This window comes from Sciurus carolinensis, chromosome 12 (genome assembly GCF_902686445.1).
Source record: "Sciurus carolinensis chromosome 12, mSciCar1.2, whole genome shotgun sequence".
NCBI classification, from domain to species: domain Eukaryota; kingdom Metazoa; phylum Chordata; class Mammalia; order Rodentia; family Sciuridae; genus Sciurus; species Sciurus carolinensis.
In genome coordinates, this window is record NC_062224.1 from 36,850,153 (window position 1) to 36,867,771 (window position 17,619).

Sequence of the window (17,619 nt, forward strand, 5' to 3'; positions counted from 1 at the left end):
TTCTTAAAGAATACCTATTTTAAGACTAATTATGGCCATGTAGCTGCTACCAGTTTATTTCTTTATTTCAAAGTCATTCTGACTGGAATCATTGTACACATTTTAAAGCTGAAAACTTTAAACATGGAGAATCCCAGTAACTACAAAGTGTCTACAGGTGAACTTACTCATTAGCCTCCTTTTAGTAGCTCCTTGGGAACTGTAACAGTCTAATGTACCTGCATAATGATTTTGAGACTCTTAAGAAAGAAATATCATTGAAGGATTCACAAATTGCTCATACACGTTAGGCTGCAGAAGTCTGATTTCAAACAGAGTAGAGTAAGAATGTGGTAGGACCACTATAGAGGAATTTAGGGAAGTTAAAAAAAAAGGCAGACTTTACAGGGACATATCTTCACCAGGCTCTCAGTAATTGACATCTGATATTAGTTGCATGTTCAGTTGCATATTCATATCCCAATGCTGATGCAAAGAGGCAGTGGCACCAGAGATTGAGCCAGAATCAGATAATAATCTGTTTTGAAAATGTTCTAAGTCACAAATCCTGAAAACAACTGCAAAAAGAACTACATCCCATTTAGAGAATTCAGTAAATACTAACATAAAATCCAGGAGTTTTTCTTGATTCCTCTTTGCTTTCACATTTGTTTCTCTCACAGGTTTCCTATCTCAGTCAATGGCACCACTTCACCTATTTGGGAAAAAAACAGGAGTACCCTTCATGTATCCTTTCCTCAGCATGCTCAAAAAATTTTGTTTACTACAGTTTCACAACATATTCCAAAAGCAACCACTGCATGCATAATGCTAACATGCAAATTCACATCACCATAATGTGGTGCTTCTGTGTTTCCCCTGACCCTACCCTAATAGTTCATTCCCAAAGTACTCACTACTCCTCATTATGTTATTTGTTCTTTTTAGTTATACTTGACAGTATATTTTGGTATATTTATACAAACAGGGACTACCTCTTATTCCAATTAGGATCCCAATCTTGTGGTTGTACACAATGTGGCAACTTACTGTGCTGTATTTATATATGTACATAGGAAAGTCTAGTAAGATTCCTTCTACTCTCTTTCTTATTCCTGTTGCCTTTTCTATTCCTCCCTTCCCTTCATTCCCTTGTGTCTAATCTACTGAACTTCCATTTTCCCCTCCCACCTTGCTTGTTGTGTGTTGGTATCCACATGTCAGAGAGAACATTCAACCTTTGGTTTTGGGGAATTGGCTTATGTTGGTTAGCATAATCTTCAAATCCATCCATCTAGGAGGCAAATGTAGACTTTAGTTATGAGAGCAGTTTTTTGTTCACAGCAAAAATGAGTAGGAATTACAGAGTTTCTTCTATGTTCTCCCCCACACATATATGGCATCCCATTTCCACACCCCCCACCAGAGTGGCATGTTTGTTACAGACAATGAACCTACAAGGATACATCATTATCACCCAAAGTCTGTAGTTTAGATTAGGACTCACTATTAGTGCTGTACATTTTATGGGGTTGAGTAAATGTGTAATGACATGTATCTGCTATTAAAGTATCATATAGAGTAGTTTAACTGCCCTGAAAATCCTCTGTGCTCTGCCTATTCATTCCTCCCTCCTACCAACTCCTAACAAACATGGTCTTTTTACTCTCTCTATAGTTTTGACTTTTTGAGAAAGTTCTATGGTTGGAATCATACAATATGTAGCTTTTTTGGATTGGCTCCTTTCACTTTGCATCATGCATTTAAAGTGCTTGCATATCTTTGTGACTTGATAGCTCATTTCTTTTTAATGCTGAATAATATTTCATTGTCTGGATTACCAGTTTATCCGTTCATCTACAGAAGGAAATCCTGGTTGCTTTAAAGTTTTGGCAATTATGAATAATGTCACCACCCATGGCAACAATCCCGCAGTAATTTGTCACCGCCTGCAGCAACAATTGCGCGGGTATTTATCGGAGGTGAACTGGAAACTGAGCTACTTCTATTATCTTTCTCTTTAGTGTGCTGCTTTCTTGCTTGTTCTCTAGCTTATAGAGGAAAAGGGGCTTACTTGCTTTTAGAGGAAGTTTTAGAGGAAGACAGGCTTTGCTTAGAGCTTAGAGGAAGAGAGACTTTGCTTATCAGGAAAAGAGACTTTCTACACTTTCAGAGAGGCTACTATTATCAGAGGAGCTATTTCTTAAAGGTCTGCTGCTTCTTCTTAGAGATGCATCCTGCATCCTGCGTCCTTCATTCTGCTATCTAGAGGTGTGGCTTCAGTTCTGTGTTCTGCAATCTGCAACCTGCATTCTGCCATCATTCAGAGGTGCTACTTATCCTTCACCCAGCGATCTAGAGGTGTGGCTTATCCTGCATTCTGCCATCTATCGGAGGTGCTGCTTATCCGAGGTGATTCCTATAGGTGTGTGTCTTATATACCTAAGGGAGTCAATCAGCTTAGAATTAAGTAGCATGGTTGGAGTATGCGCTACGGTACTAATTAAGAATGAGGAACATCTGTTGACCACTAGCAAAAAGGAGACATTAACTAATCAGGCAAAAGTAGATAATGCTATGTTAACACTAACTATGCACCACCTCTTGGTTCAACGCCAGTCACCATCTTAGGGTTACCCAAACATGTATTCAGCAGAATAAAGCTACTGTAAACATGTATGTACAGGTGAAAGCAAATTTTCAACTCATTTGCCTAAATATCAAGTGGTGTGATTCCTGGATCATATGGTAAGAGTGCATTTAGATTTTAAAGAAACAAATTGTCTTTCAAAGTTGATGTACCAGCAATGAATGAGAGTTCCTGTTCCACATTTCTGCCAACTTTTGATGTTCTGTGTTTGAGCATTTCTAATACATTATACAAGTATTTCACTATGGTTTTAATTTGCATTTCCTTGATGACATAAATGCATCTTATCTGCGATCTTTATATCTGCTTAAGTGAGCTGCCTGTTCAGATCTTTTGTCAAGTTTCAATTGGATCTTGCATTTTCTTTGTGAGCTCTAAGAATTCCTTTTGCAGACATGCTTTTATGCTTTTTGAAGTCTTTTTCCTAGTCTATGACTTCTCTTATCATTTAGTAGTGTCTTGCCTGGATAGATTTTAATTTGAACAAAGTTTAGCTTACCAATTCTTTCTTTCATGGATCATGCCTTTGGTATTGTAGCTAAAAAGTCATCACCAAACCCAATGTCACCTAGATTTTCCCTTTTATTATATTCTAGGAGTTTCATAGTTTATCATTTTACATTTAGGCCTATGGTCCATTTTGAGTTAATTTTTGTGGAGGGTGAAAAGTCTGTTTTAAAAAACAGATATCATATGATATTTAAGTCAGATTTTTTATTGCTATGACCAAAAGACTTGACAAGAACAATAATAAGAAGAAAAGTTTATTTTAGGTCATGGTTTCAGAGGTCTCAATTTGTGGACAGTCAACTACATACCTCTGGGCCTGGGGTGAGGCAGATCATCATGGTGGAATTACATAGAGAAGGAAAGCAGCTCAGGACATGGCAATGAGGAAGCAGAGAGCTCGCTCCTCTCACCAGGGACAAAATATAAACCCCAAGGCATGTCCCCAGTGACCTATTTCCTCCAATACTTGCTATCTACTGTTATCACCCAGTAAATCCCCATGGATTAATAACTGATTAAGTTCTAATTCTCATAATCTTATCTTCATCTCTGAACATTCTTGCTTTGTCTCACACATGGAGCTTTTGGTGGACACCAAATTATCTAAACCATAATGTATGGAGTTACTTGTTTACTCCCTTGTTTAAAACCCTTCACTGGTGGTCTAGGGATGAAGCTCAGTGGTAAATTGTTTGTCTAGTATCCATGAAGGCCTGGGTTTAATCTCCAGCCCTACCAAAAATAAAGAAACAAATACCTCCACAACAAAATACCTCCACTGGTTTTATGTTTGGAATAAACCTCCTTACTGCAATCCATGATTCATACCTAACCTATTTTCCACAGCTCCAAAATGATACATGACTCCCTTCCCTCTGCTGCAGTAGCTTTCCTTCTGCCTCTTGGGCATGCACAGATCATTCATAGAGTATGTTGAGGTGGGATTATAGAGCCAAGAATCTGTAATCAGCAAATGAGTCGAACAGGAATCAAGTGACCAAATACTCTGGAAGTTAAATGAAGGGAATTCCAGGGTAACTGCCTCACATGACATCTCTCATTTTATGAGTGGGGAACAGGAATATTAAAAGGGTCAGAAACTGAATTAATTAGTTACTGCCTAAGAACATAAAGAAAAGTTTGAATAGAATCTTAAAAATAACTGAGGTTGAACACTTTCAAATCTATCATCATTTATATGCAGATAAAGGGTCACTATAATTGAGGTAGAATACATTACACATTGAGTTTTTAAAACATGTACTGTGTTACACAGGGGTAAATATTCATTAAAATTATATATGTATTCAATATACATATATCCATATAATATATATTAAAATTTAATTTTCTCAGAAACGTGATTTTTTAAAATTCAGGGAATGTTTATATCTTCCTATCAGCTCTATTTGCCACCTCATTCTTAAGCCCCCAATCAGGTGTTATTTTGGATATAATCTGTCCAATTGCACATCAGTTCTAATGATGAAATTTAAAGAGAGTCAGTATCCATTCCTATCTCTCACTTATGCTCCTCAACAGTTTTCTGAATTGTTTTGACACAAGTCTGTCTCTGGCACAACTTACAAACATGTACTATGTGAACGGAGGGTGTGGCTCAGTGGTAGAGTATATGTTTAGCATGAGCAATGCCCTGGGCTCCATCTCCAGATGAAAAACAAGGAAAATATTATACGTTGAAAGGAACAAAATGGTGTTTAGGTTCTCTTATAGAAGATATCAATAATGGAACCAAGTTCCAGCCTTTCTTTTCTTTATGAAGACACACACAGTTGCAGTAATATTTCTCAATGATGTTCTCATTACTCCTTTAGGGATGGGTTCCATAATAAATGGCACTTTCTAATAAATACTATTACAATTAAGTTACAATGCAGCTTAGTTCTGTTAAAAATAAATTCACCATTAAATCACTGGAAATGACTTATGAGTCTATTCTGGGCCAATGTAAATAGCACTTTATTATTCCTTAAATCCAACAATATTATATATTTAATACTGTTTCAAGAAAATAGTACATATTTGAACATATTTATGGAGTGTGTTCTTGATAATGGTAATGTTATTTATATCTTACTGAGAAGATATATCTAGTTCTGTATTTAAAAATTTTGTCTGTTGTGAGCATTTACTATCTTTAAATACTTGAGGTTATTTTTAGCACTCCAAGCTGCCAAGGCATTATCACATGCTTTTTTCTCATAGGAAATACTCTGCCTCTGGTAATAATGAATGGTTGCATACAATTCTTCCTCAAGACCTTTGGCTCACTTTCTATAGGTCTCCAACTCTTCAGCTGTACGACTGATCTTTTCATCAACTTCAGAAAACCTCTCCTCTTACTCTAACTGGCACTTTTCCTCTACTCTTAATATCCTGTGGAGTTTCATTGCATTTTCTTGATACTGTTCCATCTTTAAATTTCTGTTGAAGTTTCTGATTCTCATTTTCAAACTGTATATTTTTTGACTGCAAAGATTCTTGTTCAGTATGAAGATTTCTAATATGTTCTATAAGCTCTTCTTTTGTTTTATCTACTTCAGATACCAAAGAACAGATTTGACTTCTTTCTCCACCTAAGGTTTCTAAAGAGGCATTTAACTCAGCAGCATAAGCCAGTTCCTTCGAAGCTTCTTTTGGCTGATTACCTGAGCACCAACTTCTGATTCACTCTTCATCACCAGCTCCAAGTTACCATCATCTGTTAGGTCTTCTCCAAGCACAGGAGCCTGATCTTTCATTTTTAGCAAGCATTCGGTCAGAAACTTAATGTGATTTTCTTTATCACACAGAACTTGTTCTGCCTATACTTCAGAGCCTTCAAATGTTATTTTCTGTTTATTAAGATAACTCATTTTTCCTTCCATACTTCAACTTCTTGTAAAAGGTGTTTCTGACTTTCCTGCAGTTGGAAATTTTCATTCAAAGCCTCTTTCATTGCTAACTTAAGTCCTTCTTCATTCATTTGAAGAATTCTGAAGGTTGTTTTAGCTTCAGCTACTTGTGATTTGAGGAATTTTGATTCCTCTGCTAGGGACTTTACCCATTTTGCTATATCCGCCATCAATACATCCTGTTCAGATCATTTAGATTTCTCTTATTTTAGCTCTTTTTCTAGAAATTTTATCCTCAAGTTTAGATTTGGACCTATTCAGCATTTCATGTATTATCTCCAAATTTTGCACTTGTTTTGATGCCTTCTCAGAATTGGCACCCTTTAAAGATAACTGTAAGCCTTCATGCTCTTTTTGAGGAAGGCTAACTTTATCAAGTATTTTACATTTTTCTTCAATTCGTTCAGAAAGTTTTAGAGCAAGCTTTTCTTCTCTCTTCACATAAAGCCTGCTTCTCACAGACTGAACACTTCTCCACAAAAATGGGAGAATAGTAAAAAATCCAATAGCTGCACATATTACCAGTTCCAGATGAAAGGTATCAGGATTAGGGCCGGTCTTCCATCTTCAGGTAATGCTGGCACAACCCTGAATATTTTTTCCAGACCCAGGTTCCAGTAAGACTGAGGGGCAGTCCTTGGCCCCTCCATCCCACCAACACTACTTTGGCAACTACATCCTGCCCAGCAAAGAAAACAGGCTGTGGACAGCAGACTTTGGGTGGGAGCCCAAACTTGCACCATGTGACCAAGCCGATCACTAGGAACAGATTGCCTGAGGAGGGGGTGGGAATCCAGAAAATCCAGCCCCTCCCCCTTCACTATGCCCCACCCACACCCCAAGTAGCCCAGGTTCAAGCTGGTCCCACTGGGGCCCTCTTGCTACCCACCCCTCTGGTCTCGGCCAGGCCGCTACAACGCTTATTGAGTGCTATTTATTCTGTGCAGTCAAAATATCATCCAGTTGATGTAAGTAAAATTCTAAAGCTTAGTAAACCTTTTTGTAAGAGTTTTAATGCCATATATTTATAGTTTTACCACATGCCCTTTTGTTTTAATGACTCAATCCTTTCTGTCCACTCACCTTTTTCTTCCTTTTTTTCTTTTCCCTTCCCTTCTTTTCCCTTCCATCCATTTCCTTTTCTTGCAGTGTTGGGGGTTAAACTCCAAGGCCTTGTGCATGCTAGACAAGCTCTCTACCACTGAGCTTCATCATCAGCCCTGTTGACACTTTCTATGGAATTTGAATTACTTCCATAGAAAAACTCTCCTGTTAAGACTATTTGAAAAGTAACTTTAGAAGAGTTTCTAACATGGTCTCAAATTAGGTATGACAAGTTATTTTTTTAAAATACAACATATCTAATGTTTTTAAAAAGAAGGAGCTTAAAATGAGTTGTTTTTTTGTTTTGTTTTGTTTTCTTTTCTTTTCTTTTTTTATTTTTATTATTATTGTATACAAATGGGATACATGTTGTTTCTCTATTTGTACATGGTGTCAAGGCATACCATTTGTGTAATCATACATTTACATAGGGCTATGATGTTTGATTCACTATATTTTCCCTTCCCCCCCACATTTCCCACATCTCTTTTCTCTCTATACAGTCCTTCTTTCCTTCATTCTTACCACACTCCTTATCCCTAACCCTAAACCTAACCCTAACCCTAATGCTAACCCCTCCCACCCCCCATTATATGTCTTCATCCGCTTATCAGCGAGATCATTCGTCCTTTAGTTTTTGGAGATTGGCTTATCTCACTTAGCATGATATTCTCCAATTTCATCCATTTGCCTGCAAATGCCATAATTTTATCATTCTTTATGGCTGAGTAATATTCCATTGTATATATATGCCACAGTTTCTTTATCCATTCATCAACTGAAGGGCATCTAGGTTGGTTCCACAATCTGGCTATGGTGCATTGAGCAGCAATGAACATTGATGTGGCTGTATCTCTGTAGTATGCTGATTTTAAGTCCTTTGGGTATAGGTCAAGGAGTGGGATAGCTGGGTCAAATGGTGTTTCCATTCTAAGCTTTCTGAGGAATCTCCATACTGCTTTCCAGAGTGGCTGCACTAATTTGCAAACCCACCAGCAATGTATGAGTGTTCCTTTTTCACCACATCCTCGCCAACACCTATTGTTGCTTGTGTTCTTGATAATCGCCATTCTAATTGGAGTGAGATGAAATCTTAGGGTAGTTTTGATTTGCATTTCCCTTATTACTAGGGATGTTGAACATTTTTTCATGTATCTATTGATTGCTTGTACATCTTCTTCTGTGAAGTGTCTGTTCATTTCCTTAGCCCATTTGTTGATTGGATTATTTGTATTCTTGGTGTAGAGTTTTTTGAGTTCTTTATACATTCTGGAGATTAGTGCTCTATCTGAAGTATGGTTGGCAAAGATTTTCTCCCACTCTGTAGGCTCTTTCTTCGCATTGCTGATAGGATCCTTTGCTGAGAGAAAGCTTTTTAGTTTGAATCTATCCCAGTTATTAATTCTTGCTTTTATTTCTTGTGCTATGGGAGTCCTGTTGAGGAAGTCTGGCCCTAAGCCTACATGTTGAAGCTCTGGACCTACTTTTTCTTCTATAAGATGCAAGGTCTCTGGTCTGATTCCGAGGTCCTTAATCCGTTTTGAGTTTAGTTTCGTGCATGGTGAGAGATATGGGTTTAGTTTCATTCTGTTGCATATGGATTTCCAATTCTCCCAGCACCATTTGTTGAAGAGGCTATCTTTTGTCCATTGCATATTTTTGGCACCCTTTGTCTAGTATGAGAAAATTGTATTTATTTGGGTTTGTGTCCATGTCCTCTATTCTGTACCATTGATCTACCTGTCTATTTTGGTACCAATACCATGCCGATTTTGTTACTATTGCTTTGTAGTAGAGTTGAAGATCTGGTATTGCAATACCCCCTGCTTCGTTCTTGCTACTTAGGATTGCTTTAGCTATTCTAGGTTTTTTATTCTTCCAGATGATTTCATAATTGCTTGCTCTATTTCTGCAAGGTACATCATTGGGATTTTAATTGGAATTGCATTGAATCTATATAGCACTTTAGGTAGTATGGCCATTTTGACTATATTAATTCTGCCTATCCAGGAACATGGGAGATCTTTCCATCTTCTAAGGTTTTCTTTAATTTCTTTCTTTAGTGTTCTGTAGTTCTCATTGTAGAGATCTTTCACCTCTTTTGTGAGATTGATTCCCAAGTATTTTATTTTTTTCGAGGTTATTTTGAATGGGGTAGTTTTCCTAATTTCTCTTTCTGAAGATTCATTACTTATGTATAAAAATGCATTGGATTTATGAGCATTGGTCTTGTAACCTGCTACTTTACTGAATTCACTTATGAGTTCTAAAAGTTTTCTGGTGGAATTTCCAGGTTCCTCTAAATATATAATCATGTCGTCAGCAAACAGGGATTGTTTGAGTTCTTCTTTTCCAATTCGTATCCCTTTAATTTCTTTAGTTTGTCTAATTGCTCTGGCTAGAGTCTCAAGGACGATGTTAAATAGAAGTGGTGAAAGAGGGCATCCCTGCCTTGTTCCAGTTTTTAGGGGGAATGCTTTCAGTTTTTCACCATTTAGAATGATATTGGCCGTGGGCTTAGAATAGATGGCCTTTATAATGTTAAGGAATGTTCCCACAACCCCAATTTTTTCTAGTGTTTTGAGCATGAAGGGATGCTGTATTTTATCAAATGCTTTTTCTACATCTATTTAAATAATCATGTGATTCTTAACTTGAAGTCTGTTGATATGGTGAATGACATGTATTGATTTCCGAATGTTGAAACAACCTTGAATCCCTGGGATAAAACCCCACTTGATCGTGGTGCACTATCTTTTTAATATATATTTGTATGCGATTTGCTAAAATTTTGTTGAGAATTTTTGCGTCGATGTTCATTAAGGATATTGGTCTGAAATTTCCTATCCTCGATGTGTCTCTGTCTGGTTTAGGTATCAGGGTGATATTGGCTTCATAGAACGAGTTTGGCAGGGTTCCCTCCTCTTCTATTTCATGGAATACTTTGAGGAGTATTGGAATGAGCTCTTCTTTAAAGCTTTTGTAGAACTTGGCTGAGAACCCATCTGGTCCCGGACTTTTCTTTATTGGTAGGCATTTGATGACCTCTTCTATTTCATTGCTTGAAATTGGTTTATTTAAGTTTTGTATGTCTTCCTCGTTCAGTTTAGGTAATTCATATGTCTCTAGAAATTTGTTGATGTCTTCGAGGTTTTCTGTTTTGTTGGAGTATAGATTTTCAAAATAGCTTCTAATTATGTTTTGTATTTCACTCGTGTCTGTTGTGATGTTTCCTTGTTCATTCCGAATTTTAGTAATTTGAGTTTTCTCCCTCTTTCTCTTTGTTAGTGTGGCTAAGGGTTTATCAATTTTGTTTATTTTTGCAAAGAACCAACTGTTTATTTTGTTAATTTTTCCAATTGTTTCTTTTGTTTCAATTTCGTTGATTTTGGCTCTGATTTTAACTATTTTCTGTCTTCTACTACTTTTGGTATTGGTCTGCTCTTCTTTTTCTAGGGCTTTAAGCTGTAGTGTTAAGTCATTTATTTGTTGATTTCTACTTCTTTTTTTGAATTCGCCCCATGAAATAAATCTTCCTCTAAGTACTGCTTTCAGAGTGTCCCAGAGATTTTGATATGATGTGTCTTTGTTCTCATTTACTTCTAAGAATTTTTTTTATTTCCCTCCTGATGTCTTCTGTTATCCATTCATCATATAATAGTGTATTATTTAATCTCCAGGTATTGGAGAAGTTTCTGTTTTTTATTCTGTCATTTATTTCTAATTTCAATCCATTATGATCTGATAGAGTACAAAGTAGTATCTCTATCTTCTTGTATTTTCTAACAGTATCTTTGTGGCATAAAATATGGTCTATTTTAGAGAAGGATCCATGTGCTGCTGAGAAGAAAGTGTATTCGTTCTTTGTTGGATGGTATATTCTCTATATGTTGGTTAAGTCTAAATTGTTGATTGTGTTATTGAGATCTATGGTTTCTTTATTCAATTTTTGTTTGGACGATCTATCCAGTGGTGAGAGAGGTGTGTTAAAATCGCCTAGTATTATCGTGTTGTGGTCTGTATGATTTCTGGAATTGAGAAGGATTTGTTTGACGTACGTGGATGAGCCAATGTTCGGGGCATAGATATTTATGATTGTTATGTCTTGCTGATTTATGCTTCCCTTAAGCAGCATGTAATGTCCTTCTTTATCCCTTCTGACTAGTTTTGGCTTGAAGTCCACATTATCTGATATGAGGACGGATACTCCAGCTTTTTTGCTGTGTCCGTGTGCATGGTATGTTTTCCCCCATCCTTTCACCTTTAGTCTATGGGTATCTCTTTCTATTAGATGAGTCTCTTGCAGGCAGCATATTGTTGGATTTTTCTTTTTAATCCAATCTGCCAGTCTATGTCTTTTGATTGATGAGTTCAGGCCATTAACATTCAGGGTTATTATTGTGATATGATTTGTATTCCCAGTCATTTGAGTCATATTTGTTTTTTGACATGATTTGGTTTCTCCTTTATTTGGCTATTCCTTTAGGCTAGTGCCTCCTGTTGCTGATTTGCATCATTGTTTTTCATCTCTTCCTCATGGAATATTTTGCTGAGAATGTTCTGTTATCCTGGCTTTCTTTTTGTAAATTCCTTTAGCTTTTGTTTATCATGGAAGGATCTTATTTCATCGTCAAATTTGATGGTAAGTTTTGCTGGGTATAAGATTCTTCGTTGGCATCCATTTTCTTTCAGGGCTTGGTAAATGTTGTTCCAGGCCCTTCTAACTTTTAGGGTCTGGATTGAAATATCAGCTGATATTCTTATTATAATGTAATTTGAATGTAATTTGATTCTTTTCTCTCACCGCCTTTAAAATTCTGTCTTTATTTTGTATGTTAGGTATTTTCATAATAATGTGCCTTGGTGTGGGTCTGTTGTAATTTTGTATATTTGGAGTTCTATAAGCCTGTTGTACTTGGGTTTCCATTTCATTCTTCAGATTTGGGAAATTTTCTGATATTATTTCATTGAATAGATTGTTCATTCCTTTGGTTTGTTTCTCTAAGCCTTCCTCAATTTCAATAATTCTTAAATTTGGCCTTTTCATGATATCCCATAATTCTTGTAGATTCTGTTCATGATTTCTTACCATCTTCTCTGTTTGGCCAACTTTATTTTCAAGATTAAATAATTTGTCTTCAATGTCTGAGGTTCTGTCTTCCAGGTGTTCTATCCTATTGGTTATGCTTTCTATGGAGTTTTTAACTTGGTTTATTGTTTCCTTCATTTCAAGTATTTCAGTTTGTTTTTTTTTCAGTATCTCTAACTCTTTATTGAAATGATCTCTTGCTTCCCGTATTTTGTCTTTTAACTGTTGATTGGTGCGATCATTTAATGCCTGCATTTGCTCTTTCATCTCCTCCTTCAATACCTGCATTTGGTCTTTCATCTCCTCATTTTCTTCTCTGATTATTTTAATTATGTACATTCTGAACTCCCTTTCTGACATTTCTTCTGCTGTGCTGTCATTGGGTTTTATTGATGTAGTATCTAGGTTTGTTAGGGACATTTTCTTCCCTTGTTTTCTCATATTGGTCAGATGTCAGTGGGAATCTGAGATATTGCAGATTTCCTCTATTGGCTTATAGTGTCCCGGTTGATTTCTAGTGTATCACCTCCCAGCCTTCAGTAGCCTGAAGTCTTGGAGGAACTTGATAATGCAGTGCTTCTGAAGAAAGCTGCCCCTAGCCCCCTACTGGTTCCAGGGCTTCTGATAAGCCACCCCTATCTGTGCCTGCCACCCAGGCCAAATTTGGCCCAGTGGGGGAGACTCACCCGTGACTCTATTTTTGTCCAAGACTCTCAATGCCTCCCCTTCTTGAGTCCTGGGTTCTGGAGCGACTGGAGATGCAGTCATCCTCTAGGCCGCCATCTTGGATTGCCCCGTGGAAAGAGCCTGCGGCCGGAGTGGGCAGAGCCACCTGGAGAAGTCTCTGGCTGCCCTGCTCTGATCCCAGAGGCTGCTTGTGGATCGAAGCTCTCCGTTGGCTCAGGGACTTGTGGCTGGCTCTATGTAGAAAGTCTCTCACTGGGCGGTCTGTTCTGAGAAGCTAGCCTTGAAAGTTGCCTCCCACCGCAGGGGTCCAGGCTGCTTGGGGAGGTCTCTGGCTGCCCTGTCCTGGTCCCTGAAGCCACTTGCAGGTCAGAGTATGCTGCGCTGGCTTCGGGATTTGGAGCTTGTTCTGATCAGAAAGGCTCTCACTAGGGGGCCTGCTCCGAGAACCTGGAGAAGCTGACTGTGTGGGAGGGGCCCAGCCCCGGAGTGCGCAGGGCTGCCTGTGGAAGACTCTAGCTGCCCTGCCCTGCTCTGATAAGCCACCTCTATCTGGGCCTGCCACCCGGGCAGAGCTTTACCCATTGGGCAGACTCACCCGTGGCTCTATTTTGGTCCGAGTCTCTCAATGCCTCCACTTCTTAACTCCTGGGTTCTGGAGCGACTGGGGATGCAGTCGCCCTCTAGTCCGCCATCTTGGATCGCCTCGTGGAAAGAGCCTGTGGCCGGAGTGGGCAGAGCTGCCTGAAGAATTCTCTGGCTGCCCTGCCCTGATCCCAGAGGCTGCTTGCAGGATCGAAGCTCTCCCAAAATGAGTTTTTCTTCATGTCAGTTTTTCTAGACTACAATTTAAGACACTTCAAAACCTTTTTTCAGATGTTCTTTTCTTTTCACTTCTCATAGGACTTTGAAATGTCTAAGTAAGCTGGTGGTTATGAATATATAGCAAAGAAAAGTTTAAGGAATGACACTTAAATGGTTTTAGCTCCTGAAGGTGAATTATGTTGTTCAGATAAGTAGTTCACTTTTTCATGTAAATAAAAGACATCCAAATACATTTTTTTTCCTAATTACGCTGGAATTGTTGAAGAACCAGATCTAATATTTGAAGGAAAACATTCACTAGTAGTCATTTGCTTTCTAAATATCTCTAAATACATGACAAATTCAAAGGCATTATCCCACCATGTATGACAACACCAATTATTATTTATACTTCTATGGCCAGAGATTGATCAGTGTAAACTGAAACACTTATCCTGTTCTGTATGGTATGAAAGTTTAGGAACTTTTAAAGGAATGTAATTACATTTGTGAGGTGATGGATATGTTAATTAGTTTGTGGTGGATATTTCATAATGTATATACATGTATCAGAATAAATTTTCAGCTGGGCATAGTATTACACACCTGTTATCCCAGTCACTGAGGAGACTGAGGCAGGAATTTCACAAGTTCAAAGCCAACCTCAACCTGAGGAACTTAGTGAGATCCTGTCTCAAAAAATAAAAAAATGGGGCTGGGGTGTGGCTTAGTGGTTAAGTGTTCCTGGGTTCAATCCTTGGTATGAAAAAAGAAATATATATATATATATATATATATATATTCCACACACACACACAAATACAAATATACAAATTGAACTTTTCCAACACATGTACCTTCCATATAGAGATAAAATACAACTTTGGGTATTATAATTCAGCACCAGTTACATCCTAAACACAAAGAGGCTGAGAGATGTTATTTTTACAATTTACAAAATTATTTTCACATACATTATTTCCTTCATTCTTACAACAATCCTGTGGGCTAGGGATGCAGAAGAGGATAGTTAATATTGTAAAAACAAAAGAAGAAAAAAAAAAGATGTCCAACAGCTACTTTTCTACTCTCTAAAAATACTTAATATATTTAAATACATATATTTTTTTCATGAAGAAAATCTTCTCTATGCCAAATGACAAGGAGAGCAACCTAGTGTTAGTCTGCTTGATCTAGGGTCTCCACTGCTATTACCAATGAAAACAGTGCCCACTGTAGGCCACACTCCAAATTTCCAGCAGAAGAATTCCATCAAATTCAGAAACTGAAGGAAAGTCACTTCCAGATGACGGATTATGTTCGTTGCCCCCCTAATGCTTTCTATCTTGTTTTCTTCCCATCAGGATCATAACATTAACATTATATAGATACTCCTGTCTGCCTTCCTCAGAAAGGGCAAAATGTTCTCTCTCCTTATCCATGTCAAGTATTCCACATACATGGATTCCAGTTCATATTTAGTGTAACAGCAAAGTTCTGAACACATACTGAAAAGCTTAAAAAGAAATTATCAGACAATAAGAACACAGCAAGCAACTCCAAGCTTTTCTCTATTTAATGTTCTATTGATTATATTAAAGTACTTGTTTGCTCTTTTTCTGGCCTCTAGGGAAAGATTTTCTATAAATTCAACTGGTTAAAGGAGCATAAAAAGTCAGTGAAGTTTTCATTTGTTACTAAAAAAGATATTTGTTATATGTGTTTAGACACTATTCTAGAAAAGCAATGGGGAAAACTATATTAATCTCATATGAGTGATTCTTAACAAAGCCACTAATTAAGCTTGTCCAATGCAGGTACCTTCCACATAGAGGTAAAATGCAACTTTGGGTATTGTAATTCAGCACTAGTTACATCCTAAACACAAAGAGGCTGAGAGATGTTATTTTGACAGCTTACAAAAGTATTTTCACATGCATTATCTCGTTCATTCTTAAAACAATCCTGTGGGCTAGGGATGTACAAGAAGAGAGAGTTAATATTGTGAACACTAAAGAAGAAAAAGAATAAGATGTCCAACAGCTATTTTTCTACACTCTAAAAATAGTAATTCTGGACTATCCCAATTAATCTCACTTCAAAGTTTGTTGGTGAATACTAATTTTAAGAGTCCGCATCATTTAACTTTGCTTTATTCAGACAGCAATAAAATGCTATTTTCTCATGAACCTGAATCTCACAGCTCAAAATGTTATCCACTGTCTCCTTCTTAATTCCAAAGTTTCTTTCCCAACCTTTGAGCTTGAAATTTTTCAAACCTTTAAAAATGTTTCAAAATTATACAACAAAGACGCCCTCCAGGGGTTGGGGACTTAGCTCAGTGGCAGAGGGCTTGCCTAGCACTGCCAAGGCCCTGAGTTCAGTCCTCCACCCTGAAAGAAAAAAAAAAGGAAAAAGAAAAAAAAATGATGCCTCCATCGGGATTCACTAGTCAACATTGCGAGAGTTGCTTTATGCATGCACAGGAGCATGTGTGTGCAGGCATGTATGATGCAAGTACATGCAATATACTTAATATGCTACTTGAAATATTGTGAATGTTTTTTATTAATTATACAATAATACATACCATCATTAAAATACATTTTACATAATTCGTATATGAACCATCTGGAAGTTAGCAACAAGAATTATGTCAATTTAGTTGTAAATAATTCACTATGGATATTCTATGAACAAAGACTTTTTCTTATATGGCACAATTATCACACTTAGGAAATATTTTTATTGATGCAATGTAATTATCTAACATATAGCCCATTTTAAATTTACCCCAAATGAGTGAATCCATGCCCTTCATAGCTCTTTCTACCATCTAACATGCAATCTAAGATCACAGGCGACATTTAGATGTCACATCTCTTTAGTCTCCTTTAAACAACAAATATTGCCCCCAGTCTTTCTGGTCTATAACGACCTGCACTTCTTAAAAGTGTTCACTTGAGGGTTTTTTGGATTGTTTCCTCCTATTCAATTCAGGTTAAGAACTGTGAGCAGGAATGCTGCTTCAGTGATGTGGAGGTAATGAACCAGAGGGTACATCAATATCAGTTTGCTCCTGGACTCATGATGTTCAATTGTTTAAACCTGATTGTTTACTTAAGGTATTCTCCATTATCAAGGTATCTCTTCCCCTTGCAATGAAACATGCCAGTGGTCCCCTTTGAGGACAGTCTATTCCCCCAACAATCTTTCACTTACTGAATTTAGCATCAACAGAGCACTCTTGCCTGAATCACTTATTGATTATTATGTTTGCTGTAAAATAGTGATTTTTGTCTTCCATCATCCTTCTCCATTCATTAACTCTTCAAAGGTACTTCATAAAAGCAAAATATACCCAGGACTTCCTATATAAGAGGGTTAGAAAAAGACATCAGCAGCTTCCTGGAGAAGGAAGCTCTCCAGCGAAGCTCACACACCCAAATGAACTCTGAAGTCAGCTCTGCACTTGCTGTGTGTATGGAGATATTTCCCTATGGTTGATCTGCTTCAAAGGAACTCTTTCACTGTGTAAGCTGTGGATGTTTACCATGTACTCTGAGTCAAGATGAGGATGGAATACTGGCAAAGGATCTAAAGGAATTACATTTTCAAGCTCCATTCAATAACATCAGCTTCCTCTCTGAAGTAGAAGGCAGACCTCGGAAAACATCAGAATGAGAAAAGGAGAAAATTCAGGAGATCATTTCTAAAGTGTGTTTGCTCTGAAACTTTAAGTGTAGATCAAGCACCTCAAAATGATACCCTTTCCTCCTTTGTCTCACATAGCTTCCATTCAAAGAAGGACAAAGTATTCCATTCTATTCTTAAGTACTTGTCTTATGGAAAAATATCCTGAGCCATTAAAGTACTTAACTTTC

General features: G+C 37.4%; 1 pseudogene; it reads right to left on the bottom strand.

Moving 5' to 3' along the window:
• The window catches only part of LOC124961236 (melanoma inhibitory activity protein 2-like), a 152,389-nt pseudogene extending 145,685 nt beyond the window's left edge, over positions 1 to 6,704 (bottom strand).
• Between the last annotated feature and the right edge of the window lie 10,915 nt (positions 6,705 to 17,619).